Source organism: Tamandua tetradactyla, chromosome 25, assembly GCF_023851605.1.
Source record: "Tamandua tetradactyla isolate mTamTet1 chromosome 25, mTamTet1.pri, whole genome shotgun sequence".
Lineage (NCBI taxonomy): Eukaryota > Metazoa > Chordata > Mammalia > Pilosa > Myrmecophagidae > Tamandua > Tamandua tetradactyla.
Window position 1 is genome coordinate 34,331,445 of NC_135351.1, and position 13,442 is coordinate 34,344,886.

At 38.5% G+C, this 13,442-nt stretch overlaps 1 protein-coding gene across 3 annotated transcripts in view; it reads left to right on the forward strand.

Annotated features, from left to right (window-relative positions):
- Positions 1 to 13,442, forward strand: part of TBPL1 (TATA-box binding protein like 1) — a 37,288-nt gene that overhangs the window by 1,378 nt on the left and 22,468 nt on the right. The gene's annotated exons all lie outside the window — the stretch shown is intronic.

The window sequence follows — 13,442 nt, forward strand, 5'->3', positions numbered from 1 at the left end:
AACGGGGTGGGGGTGGGGCGTGACTTGCCGGGAGCGTTCTCCAGGCGGGGGTGGGGGAAGAAAAGAGGGGCTTTATTTTCCACGGCGGCCACAGCCGGGGACGGCGGGGCAAGGGAGCGCCTCCATCTCTGCGGAGTCCTCCCCGCGGGGAAGAGGGACCGTCTGAGATGCTGAGGCTCCGTTGCTTCCCAGAAAACTTCCAGCGGCCTCCCTGCCTGGGCGGGAAGGCTCCCGAATAGCAGCTTCGTCAGTTCCTGATTCTGGCGCTGCCGGCTGCCCCCTTTCTTTTATTACTATTATTGTTATTATTGTTTTTGACCAAAATTAGGTTGGATGAAAGGGGATCTGGACTGAGGAAGTTAAAATGAATTGTGGATAGGGCTAGTCAGGGATGAGAGTAGGGATAAACGTTTAAGAATAGCCCTAAAAGTGAATCTGTGAGGAAACGACGGTTTTGTAAGAATTTCTGCTGCTCACGGGACGTGTATCTGCAGGCTCTGTCAGCGCGCTTATTGCGATAAGACTCAAATGCAGCAAACCCACATCTGTGAGCTCTCCAGCAGCATCTGTCACCTGCCGTTGCGAAGCTTCACTGGCAGCAACTTAGCGTGGGCTTGTGTATTTAGGGCTACGAACGGTGCCTTCAGTTGGCGGCTCAAGAAAAGGGAACAAGCTTGGTGTGATTTTTGTATGAAGAAGCAACGACACGTTCCCCGGGGAAATTGAGAAAGAGAAATCTAAAGAGAAGGTTCCGCCATCCTGGCATGGTCTGCAGTCTTTATTTGAAAGTTTGAATAAATGACAGCCTCAGTCAAATCTAGAAGGGACTTTGATTACTAACCGGTTTAAGGAATTATTCACAGCTTGATATGGCCAGTGAAATAGTCATCAGTGTATGCTTTCTCTTTAAGCCTTATATCAACGTACTGAATGTTTTTTTTTCTTTCCAAAACCATTCTAGGTCAGTAAATGAGGTTTGCCTGTGGCAATCTGAAAAGGCCACGTGTTCATACTGCAGTAATACCATTTTTGTGTACAATGGGAACAAAGCTCTGTCTGTAAAAATCACGATTAAAGATAAAAGCAATATTGGTAAATCATAGAAATAGTCATGGCAGCGGCAACTTCTGGTTGTCCCCCACCATTCTCGGCAACACTTGTCTTCTCTTAAGGAAAAAGATGTCCTTATCCCTAGCCTCACCCCCTCTGCCCCCAAAATCAGTATCAAAGTATAATGAGCTACCAGTAAGTGTTCTTCATTGAATGGTTGACTCCTGAATGAGGGCTAGCCAAAATAGAGTTTTAAATTCAGTTGGGCATTTTCATTTTAAGCGGTTAATCTCAAATTGAAGTCCAGTTTCTCTTATTAAAGGAATATTGTGTCAGTACAAAGAGGTAGGCAGTTTCACTTAACAGGTACGGGAAGTATGAGCATTGGGGAAATTATAATCCCATTTTAAGACTGTTAGAAAGGAAAACTCAACACTGTCACTTTTGGAGTAATGAATCAAGGACTGTTGCTTAATCTTTTCACATAGCTGTTCTTCTAGAAAGGACATGCCCCGGGGTCGGGGACGGTGTGTGTGTGTGTGTGACTACTTGAGGCCACCAGAATTTTTGTAGTGCACATGAGACTTAAGGAATTCCCTCTTATCTCAGAGCTGCCATCAGACTCACTTACCTAGATCGTATTTGCTCTTTCCTCTTTCCTTCCATATTTAAGTGTAGGTTAAACCTTAGCTTCCATCTTTATTAAAAATCCAATTTCTGCTCTCCCAGCTCTCTGGGTCTTAATTTTTTATGTTATTAAATTATTTTTGCTTCCTTTTGGGTTTTCAGCATATGTACTCAGCCTGTACACCCTTTTAGTTCTGCTCTTTGTTGGGTTTTCTTCTGTGTTCCTCCTCTTTATCTGGAAAATTGGAGTAGCTATGTCAGTGTTTTGAGTAACTATGAGCTACAGGTGAGAGTCTTATGCTGAGCACCAAATGATTGTGTGGAAATGATATGCAAAAGGTATTTAAAAACTTCAGAATGAAAGTTTTTTTGAAAGACTAAGTTAATACTAATACTAGTGTTAATATTGTCATTGTAAGCAGTCACTTTTGAAGGTAAAAGTATTTTAATGCCTGCTGTGTCTTATATTGAACCTTAGGTTTTTATAGTTCTTTTTCAAAAAATAATTTCTTAACCTACCTTTCTCATGATCTTGCAACTGAATATTTGATTGATGATGCATTTTGCAAAATTTGAGGAAGCTTTTTAAGTGCTATCCATAAATTTTAAATGAAAGATTGTCACATCAAAATTTTTATGCAAGTATACATATATAGGATGTACAGAATTTGCTGTAGAGCAAAAACAACTGAAGCACACTGCTGAATTTTCTTGTTGGAGAGTATTATTTCTTATGGCTGTGGCACAATATTTCATAAATCAGCAAATACTGAATAGTCTAACTGAGTGTGATCATGCTGTTTTCAGGTATAGGAGCCAAGAATAAGCTAGAGATTGATGATTTCCTTATGTTGCATCATAGGCCATGTGATGAAATTATTATGGCTATGAAAAATAAAGTTGATTTAGAGGACTTAACAGTAGAATGTTTTCGTAGTGTCTCTGGTTTCAAAGCTTGTAATGCTTTTAAAGCAAAGCTGTATTGTGACATTGGTAGTAATGAAGATTTCCTGAAATTTACATTCATGTTTGCTGCACCTTTTCTATACCTAATGCCCTGTCAAGTAAACAAAGCTGGATGACAAGTGTCTCTCTTTTGGCACATAGATGGCAGGGCAGTGACATGTATGGCTAACAACATGGCAGACACAAATTGGAACGTTAAACCCTTTTATCGCATACTGCCTGGGACTGTAGTTATTGATGTACATATTTCATGATGCCTGCTAAATTAGAAGTTCCTTAGGGACCAGATTATGAGTCACCATCACATTGTATGTTCTTGTATGTGTGTGTGTTTTGGAGGTAAAAGTGTTAATAGAAGGAGAAACACATACACGGATACACACACAGACAGATATTTTATTTATTTTACTTCAGGAGAGCCCATGAAGAGGGCCTTAGCTGGTGGAATGAGAGAACCGTGCTCGATGCATAAAATTTCCAACTTTTTATCCTGGCTGTAAGTTATAAACAGCAAAAATTCCTCAAATATGACTAAGGCATTGTTTGAACCAATTTGAAACAGTCAAAAGCATAACAAGTAGATATGATGTTTGTGCTTGTCACAACATCCCTTTGAGAAATTTCAAAAGGGTAATCATTTTATAAATATCTCAGATCTTTCCAGGTGGTGTAGACAGACTTCATTTTTGCATTATGAGGCAGTCAATCTTTTAATTAGATGAGAGATAGAGTGTTTGTGTGTAGTGTAAAAAGCAAGAATCCACAACGTATGTCATTAGTGGAAAGGAATCACGTTGTAACTAATTTTACTCATCTGGTCTTACCTTAAAATTCAGAATTTGGGTTTAATAGCTGGTTTGGAACCGGACATGTGCTGCTAGGGGTCCCATTAAATGTTTTAAAAACAGCAAAGGAACTTTTGGGGCAGTTCAAATCTGCCTTTATGTGGGAGTCAGTAATGACACTGTTTAAGATTTCACACACACACACGAAATGCTGCACAAGCATTTGAGTGTTGACTTTTTCAGAAACAATACTGAAAATCAGGTGATGTGTCAAGGACAGTTTTCTTAGGACCTGTGTGGATGATTTAGTACTGGATGTGCTTAGCACAGTAGGCATTCATCTAAAGACATTGGCCATGGCATGGTTTTGTTTTTTAACTTAGTGAGCACTTGTAGCATCTTAAAAGAAGAAAATGTTTGTTTCTTTTGACTACGTGGTTCAGAGGAATCAGGGTGTTACCCTCTTCCTCCAGATAAGTTACAAGTATTTTCATTGTTGAGACAGAATGAAATTTTGATCAAAATTTCTTGACATTTGGGTTAGAGGGCTGGAAGTAGTTTTGTGTAGTGTTTAGTGTATGCTCTCAACATAGGCTGCCTGGGCCCAGCATGGGAACCCTGCTGCTTTTTAGCTGCATAGCCTTAACCAAATTATTTCACTATCCCAAGTCCCAGTTTTCCCATCTGCAATATGGGCTTAATATTAATATTAGTCCTATGTCATAGGATTGCTGTGGAAAGTAAGTTTGGAGGGTGCTTCGCCAAGTTAAGAGATGAATAAATGTTAGCTGGTGCCAATAGTAGTGTTACTAGATAGTATATTAAAGATGAACCTTTAGGCCATTTGAATAATTGTTACTTTCTTTTGGAGGCCTTCGCCTGAAGCAGTGAAATCTCTTCTTTGTGATCACTAGCTATTAGAGGATTCATTTCTGCTTTTAGGTGTTTGGTGGGAGAGTACTTCTATTTTACTTTGAATTGTCACACAGGCATCTGGTTCTCACTGGCAGTGGACTAGGTGAAAAGAGACCTCACTGTTTCTTGGGGAAAGAGAGTCAACCAAGCGTGGCCTGGCTGGCATCACAGTGACTTCAGTGCTAGTCCCCAGGGGTGTGCTGCTTTTGTGACTCCACAGCCTTCTGAATATGAGGGAAAGATACCAGTGGTTTCACCTGGGGGAACTTGTCCTGCTTTAGAAGACACTACTTTTTACTTGGATAACTTAATGGATGGTAAACTTGAAACTTGCTAGTATGTCAGTGTCAAGCATTTTAACTTGTGTTTTCTCTGTTACTATTAATGTTCTAAATAGTAACTTTCTTGTAATTCCAGAAGTCTCTGAAATGGCTGTAGTGTTCCAGTAATTCAGGTGGTTCAAGAACGGCTGTAAAGTTATTCCCCAGCACGAAACCAGCTATTAAACCAAATTCTGGATTTTTAGCACCCTTTATTTATAAAATAAGACCAGATGAATAAAATTTCTGATACGTCCTGCTTCCTTTCCACTAATGACATGCTGGTGGAAATCATTGCTCTTTCACAACTGTACAAATAGGCACACTCCATTTCTCTTCTAAATAGAAGGTTGAATGTGTCATAATAACAAAACTCAAATTTATCTAGATGGCCTGAAAGGCCTGAGATATTTATAAAATGATCACCCTTTTGAAATTTCCCAAAGAGATAGTCATGAGACAAGAGCAAACGCTGGATGTGCTCAATTAAGGCGGTAAACCATTATTTTTATTGTTTCAAATTTGTTTAAAGCTGCAACTAAATACTAGACTGCCTAATTTGGAAGATAATTGGATACCTTGGTTTAGGCTGCTATGGATATAGCTAATTTTTTTAATGTTAAGTCCAAATGTTTTATTTTAGTTGTATGGGCATTTAAAACTGCTGACTAAAAAATAAATGTCTCTGCTTAAATGAAATGAATTACAAACTGTTCTTTCTAATATCCAGATCTTGATTTTTAGTTGAAATGTCTTTTTAGAAAATACAGATTATAGAAATAAAATATATTATTAAAAGTAAATTTTACTTTAAATATACAGGAGTAAAAATGTAATAATTCCAGCTTCCAAGTTGTCCTGTTGTTTTTTTGTTTTGTTTTGGTTGGTTTTTATAAATTTCCCCATGCTAAGGAGATTAGTAAGTATAATTGTATTTGAAGGTATAACTTGTGTTTTTTTGTTTAAAGAAAGTGAAGCCTAGTTGATACTGTTTATTTAGTTGAGCAGCTAGATTGGCTGGAATAGATTTGGTGTTGATATAATGCTGTTAACATAACCATCATGGAGTCTGGATGTAAGACATATCAGGGTAAGAGATAATACCGTGGGGTATTAGATCCCTTGAGAACTATGTTGGGAGACTTTTAGGAAAACAGGCCTCTAAGCTGTCAGTTCTTTTGTCCAGAATAAAACTTGCCTTGTTTCAGGATCGTGGTCCCTAGCGTTCTTTCCACCCCACTCTTCCCCCCCCCCCCATAGATGTTGCTACCCTTCAGATAATGAAGATAAGAAAGCCAGTGTATAAGCCAGAAGTTGGCTTTTGCTTCGATTTATGACTATGGTTAATATCTATAGAGACCTCCTCTGTCTGTACCTCAGCTACGACTCATGAACCTACAGCTTTTGTGGAAGAAGAACCACCCCATCCTTTTTAATTGGCCTGATACTTTTGTTGAGTCCCACAGCCTTTTTTCTGACCTGCTTATGGTTACAGTAGCTTCCTGGGTCTCTCCAGCTACTTGTATGTGCAGGTAGAGTTGTAACTAGCATCCCTTTCACTGCACGTGGACTGAATAGACTCCAGGATCTTTGCTGGTTGCAGGTTAGGGTGGGCATAGGGGACACAACCATGTTGAAAGCACGGTCACTAGTTCATCAGCTCTCCCTCAGTACAAACTGGGTATGCTAGTCTCCCAAGGCACACTTGCCTTCTTACCTCATTTCTCTGCCTTTTGTTTTGAATGGAAGGTGCTGAGATGAGGGATGTGACGTGGCTCAGTGGCTCACGACTGATAAACTGCAATCTGAATAATAACTCTGTCAGCTCCTCAGAAATATTGCCAGTCTGAATCTTTAAGTCATTATAGTAGAGAGAACCTTTAGCTGGCCAGTATCTTGAAGCTTCCATTTCAATGCATAGTGCAAAACTACTGGAATAATTGTTTAATTTGTGTGTGCCTTCAGAGCATGTGCCTTTTTATTTTCTCTTGCCAGGCTTTTTGTTTATAGCTTGTTAAATTGGAAGCAATTCAAGTGTGTAAACCCATATTCTTAATGTAATTTATTTGTCTTTTTATTGTATTAAGTCTCATTTTTGTAGGATAGAGAAATAAGGTTTGATCATCAAACCCTCTTTCATCGAATGGATGTTATCCTGAGACTGACTGGCAGGGTAGCCATTCTGTGATGCGCAGCTATCATGAGATAGCCTTAGAAAGTCAATGAGTTAGGACCCTTGGGGATAAAGTAAAGGAGAGTAACTCTTAGGGGAGGAGAAAGAGAATGGACATCACAAGTACAGAGGGTCTGCATATGTGTTCTAATGAAAATAATTCTTTACACCAGAAATGTACAGGCATACCTCGTTTTTTTGTGCTTCACTTCATTGCACTTCCCAGATACTGCCTTTTTATAAATGGAATGTTTGTGGCAACCCTGCATCAAGCAAGTCTATCAGTTCCAGTTTTTTTTCCAACAATATGTGTTCGGTTTGTGTCAGATTTTAATTAAATGTACATTGTTTTTTAGACAAATTGTTATTGCACATTTAATAAACTGTAGTATAACAGTTTTTTATATGCACTGGGAAACCAGAAAATTCATGTGACTCACTTTATTGCAGTATTCACTTTATTACAGTGGTCTGGAACGGAACCCACAATATCTCTGCAGCATGCCTGTATTATACTTACAATTTTGTAAAAAGGTCCTGGATCACAATTTCCCTTTAGGGAAATTGTTTAGGGCTGAACTACAACTAGTGAAAACTTGTTAGTTGCAAAACACTCGAAAGAAACATACCAGAATGTGGAGTAAGGAAATAATAGGGGAGAACTTGAGTGCTTTGGGATTAAGATTCTTATTACTGTAGTGACGAATATTTGCTCTTTCCACTTTCCCACAAACCCACAATTCTTTCTCTCAGTTGTCCTTAAAGTAGTCATTTAATTCAACAACTATTTATTGAGTTTAGGACCAAGGGCCAGCTGTTAGTTCTAAAGACACATTTGAATCAGATAGTTCTCTTCAAGGAGCATAGTGCCTGCAGTCTAGTAGACAGTACAGGTAGTGCCTTAGTATTTGCAGTGTCTTCTGTCTGGGTACACTTCTCCAGTTTTTCATATGACTAGCTCGCTGGTATCCATCAAGATCTCATTTTAAGACTCATTTCTCATCCTTGAAATTGAGAGGCATTCCTGGGTCATTCCTCCTAAAGCTTCTCTCATGCCATTTTGTTTATTTCCTATATAAAAGATCACATTCTCTGATTATTTTAATTGCTTGCTTATTTGTTGACGGTTTTGTTCTGAGCTGTATTCCCAGTGTCTAGCTCCAGAATTTGGGTCACATCAGTTGCACACTGAAAGTTAAAGTAGTGGGAAACAGCATTCTGGGCAAATATGAAGTCAGGATGGCATCTCCAATTGCAAGAGTAATGTTAAGGTGTTTGAAGTGGGAGATGAGGCTAAAAAAGGAAATTTGGAGACATTGTGGAACACACTGCATTTGAAGCCAAAGCCAAGCATATTAGGTTCTCTCCTTTGTCCATATATGAGATCCAAGAGATGTTTCTTTAAGCACGGGTGTCACACAATTAGACAAGTCTGGTAGCTATTTGATAGACGGACTAGAAATGGAGACTGCATTGGGAGGCCGTAGCAGTAACAACATATGATAAAGCCTAAAATAAAATCCTGATACAGAAGAAAAGAATAGATTTGAAGTTAACTGGGCATCGGGGGAAAAGGTGAGGTGAAAGATGATCCTTAAATTTCTGATTCAGGTAAATGTGTATTGGATGAAATTAACCAAAATTAAGACTCAGGAGACAGAGCAGGCATTTGAGAGGAGTAGTGAGTACTGTTTTGGATATGTTGGTTTACTTTAGTGACTGTGCCTAATGGACCATTGGGACTATGCATTCAAATCTTTGTTAGGTTGAGATTGGTGTAGGAACCATCAATTTATGGATGGTGGTTGAAGCCTGGAAAGCTTGAAGAGCGAAAGGATTTAAGGTGGTGGTTTACACTTCTTGGGGATCCTAAACCCATTGGAGAATAAGAAGAAAACAATGATTTCCTCAGGTACACATTCACATTGTGTATAATTTGAGGGGGTTCCTAGACCTCTGGAACTTAATGTTGAACTTTTCAGGAACGTCATGGACTTCAAATTTAATTGAACTTCTCATTTAAGGAGCAGAGAAGTCAGGGAGAAAAGGTGCCTTGGAAACCGAGGATGGGAGTCCTTAAGGAAGAATTTTGAGAATCAAAGTTCCCAGTGCTTTATGCTCTGGCGAGGTAGAAAAGCACTTGAGCTGGGCTATTGGATTCAGCAATGAGCCTTTCATTTGCAAAGCTTTAGGACCGTGAAAAGGAAGATTGCGGCAATTTAATGCATGAATTGGAGTTAAGGAAGAAAGGCATGGTAAACGGAGGGTAGAAATCTTGATGTGCTCCATGATAAACAGTCTTGGTATGACAATATATCCTATTTTAAGGAGCTACTAAAAAGGAAATTCCATTATTTTGAAAACCTATTGTGACGTTTCAACCCAGTGGTTCTCAACTGACTGCCCATTAGAAACATCTTGGAATTTTTTTTTTTAAATACCATCATTAGGACTCTTCCCCCAAATCAGTTCAGTCATTATCGTGTGTGTGTGGGGGGGGGGGGGGGGGGGTGGCGGGCAAACCTCTTAAGAGTTTTTATTTTGTTTATTTTGTTTTATTGTGCCTTTTTCTTAATAGTTAAGAATCAATGTTCCAATCAGAGAACTTCCCTGTCACTCTTGTCACATTCTTTGGAAGAACTTTTCTTTACTTGTATGTTACCAAGTTACTCACCTTTCAGTTGTGCCAGTTAAATCAGTGTTCTTTGAGCCTTTCTCACAGGTCTTGGTTTTCAGCTTTAAAAATTTTGATGTCTTCTGATCTTTAGCCAAGTATTCTGTATTTATCTCTTTTTGAGTGACACAGCCTTTGATCAATTAAAGAGGGGGCCAGTTCTGGGTAAAATAAGATTACATAATGTGGAAGATTACATGTGAAAGAGTATTTTTTCTGTAATCCTATTTGCTTTAAGTATGTCCAGTTTCAACTTTTTATTATTTTATAATCCGAAAAGTTTAAACTGGGCTAATTTCATATTCTTACCTTTCTTTTCTTAAAATGGCACTCACGCGTGATTTAGACCTTAACTCGGTTGTCTACACGAGAGTAGACAGTTCAGATAAAGGGAAAACTGTAAAAACGGGTGAGAGGAGACTCAAATAGGACATCTCATCTGTTATATTTTCAACTTGAAATATCTTTTGGTTAGCTGTTGTGATGGTTAGATTCTGGTGTCAACTTGCCCGAGTGATGATGTCCAGTTGTCTGGTCAGGTGAGCACTGGCCTGACCTTTGCTGTAAGGATATTTTGTGGCTAGTTGATAAACCAGAAGGCTGGTGTGTTAAATCATCATTCAGTTGATTGCATCTGTGGCTGACTACATTTGCAGTCAACTAAGGTGTGTCTCCCACAAACGAGATAATCAATCAGCTGAAGACTTTTAAGGAAGAGAGACCTTTTCAGTTCTTCAGCCAGCAAGCCTCTCTTGTGGAGTCCATCCAGACACCTTCATCGGAACTGCCAGCTTCATGGCCTGCCCTACGGATTTTGGACTCTTCATTCCACGGTTGAGTGAGACACCTTTATAAATTTCGTATTTATACGTGTCTCCTGTTGGTTCTGTTTCTCTAGAGAACCTGATAAAACAGCTTTCTACAGTTTAAATTTGAACGCTTGAGATAAAATCATTCAGAACAGAGAAGTTTGACCTTTATGCATGCCAGCCTTGACTCCAGAAGTGGGAAGAAAGTTTATTTGGTCTGTTAGCTACCTAGTAAATTAGCATAAAGAACTTGCCTGTGAACATGATAAATTTTTAAAATTATGCAAGTTTGTTAGCATCAGCTGTGGAACTCACAAATCATAACCAATAGGATGACTAATTTAGGCCAGTTACTAAGATTCTCTGTAAAGATGTGGAACTTCTCAAAGATTTAAAAAATTGTGGTGTGTAATTGGAGAAGATAGGTCCACATGTAACACTGGCTCCAAAAAATGGGGTTATTTTGCAATGTAAATGAAATGAATATGAGAAACTTTTGTTGCAACCGAATATCCAAACCTGGGGCACTTCATAACTATCCTGTTTTTGTAACTACATAGCTAAGTAAACTTGTATATCTGTTTTATAATACTATTTTTTCTCTCTGTCTCTTCTTATGCTCTTTACTCCCCCCACTTCAGCCCTCAAAAACAAAAAGAAAAACCCATGATGTACAACAGCAAAGAAACTGTTTTGTTTGAAATGGTTTCTTTATTTTTAGTTTTTTTTTTAATTCACTGTCGAAATTAGTTTTTTAAATGCTAATTTCATATACCAGATCCATTAGAATCGTTTTCTATATATTTACCCCTTGTTTTTTTTTTAACTTTTTTTATTAATTAAAAATTAACAAACAAAACATTAGGATATCATTCCATTCTACATATACAATCAGTAATTCTCAATATCATCACATAGTTGCATATTCATCATTTCTTAGAACATTTGCATCGATTTAGAAAAAGAAATAAAAAGACAACAGAAAAAGAAATAAAACAATAATAGAGAAAAAAAAGATTGTACATACCATACCCCTTACCCCTCGCTTTCATTTACCACTAGCATTTCAAACTAAATTTATTTTAACATTTGTTCCCCCCATTATTTATTTTTTATTTCATATGTTCTACTCTTTTGTTGACATAGTAGCTAAAAGGAGCATCAGACACAACGTTTTCACGTTCACAGAGTCTCATTGTGAAAGCTATATCACTGTTCAATCATCATCAAGAAACATGGCTACTGGAACACAGCTCTACATTTTCAGGCAGTTCCCTCCAGCCTCTCCACTACATCTTGAACAACAAGGTAATACCTACTTAATGCATAAGAATAACCTCCAGGATAACCTCTCAACTCTGTTTGGAATCTCTCAGCCATTGACACTTAGTCTCATTTCACTCTTCCCCCTTTGGTCGAGAAGGTTCTCTTAATCCCTTAATGTTAATTCTCAGCTCATTGTAGGGTTTTTCTCAGTCCCTTGATGCTGAGTCACAGCTCATTCCAGGATTTCTGTCCCACGTTGCCAGGAGGGTCCACACCCCTGGGAGTCATGTCCCATGCAGAGAGGGGGAGGGTGGTGAGACTGCTCGTCATGTTGGCTGGAGAGAGAGGCCACATCTGAACAACAAAAGAGGCTCTCTTGGGGGTGACTCTTAGACCTAAATTTTAAGTAGACTTGACCTATCCTTTGTGGAGTTAAGTTTCATATGAACAAACCCCAAGACTGGAGGCTCAGCCTATAGCTTTGGTTGTCCACACTATTTGTGAGAATATTAAGAATTCAACTTGGGGAGGTTGAATTTCTCCCCGCTCTCACCATTCCCCGAAAGGGGCTTGCAAATACTTTTCCGGTCACTGATCAAATCACTCTGGGATTCATCGGGGCATCACTCTAGACAAACCAACAAAATCTCATGTCCTATCTGAGATTCCAAGTACTTATGACATTCAATCAAACTATCTACATGAGTTATATTAGGAAATGCTCTAGTCAAAATATAAATTTTGTAACAAATAAACATTTTTTGCTTTAGTCTCACACATAAAGTGACATTTTAAGGTATTAATTATCTATTTTCAGCACCCTGCAATAATGACATTCCTTTGTTCTTCCGCATGCAAAAACATTTTTAGTACATTTCACTATTATTATACATTCTAGGCATTCCTAGATTATACCATCTCGATCTTTAACATCTATCTTTCTTTCTGATTTCATTTATATCTCCAGCCCTCCTCCCTCTATCATTCTCACATGCAGCTTCATTCAGTGTTTTAACATAATTATATTACAGTTAGGTAGTATTGTGCTGTCCATTTCTGAGTTTTTGTATCCAGTCCTGTTGCACAGTCTGTGTCCCTTCAGCTCCAATTACCCAATATCTTACCCTATTTCTATCTCCTGATGGTCTCTGTTACCAACGACATATTCCAAGTTTATTCACTAATGTCAGTTCATATCAGTGAGACCGTACAGTATTTGTCCTTTAGTTTTTGGCTAGTCTCACTCAGCATAATGTTCTCAAGGTCCATCCATGTTGTTACATACTTCAGAAGTTTATGCTGTCTTAAAGCTGCATAGTATTCCATCGTATGTATATATGACAGTTTGTTTAGCCACTCTTCTGTTGATGGACATTTTGGCTGTTTCTGTCTCCTTGCAATTGTAAATAATGCTGCTATAAATATTGGTGTGCAAGTGTCCATTTGTGTCTTTGCCCTTAAGTCCTCTGAGTAGATTCCTAGCAATGGTATTGCTGGTTCATATGGCAATTCTATATTCAGCTTTTTGAGGAACCGCCAAACTGCCTTCCACAGTGGTTGCACCATTTGACATTCCCACCAACAGTGAATAAGTGTGCCTCTTTCTCCACATCCTCTCCAGCACTTGTCATTTTCCGTTTTGTTGATAATGGCCATTTTGGTGGGTGTGAGATGCTATCTCATTGTGGTTTTGATTTGCATTTCTCTAATGGCCAGGGACGTTGAGCATCTCTTCATGTGCCTTTTGGCCATTTGTATTTCCTCTTCTGAGAAGTGTCTGTTCAAGTCTTTTTCCCATTGTGTAATTAGATTGGCTGTCTTTTTATTGTTGAGTTGAACAATCTCTTTATAAATTCT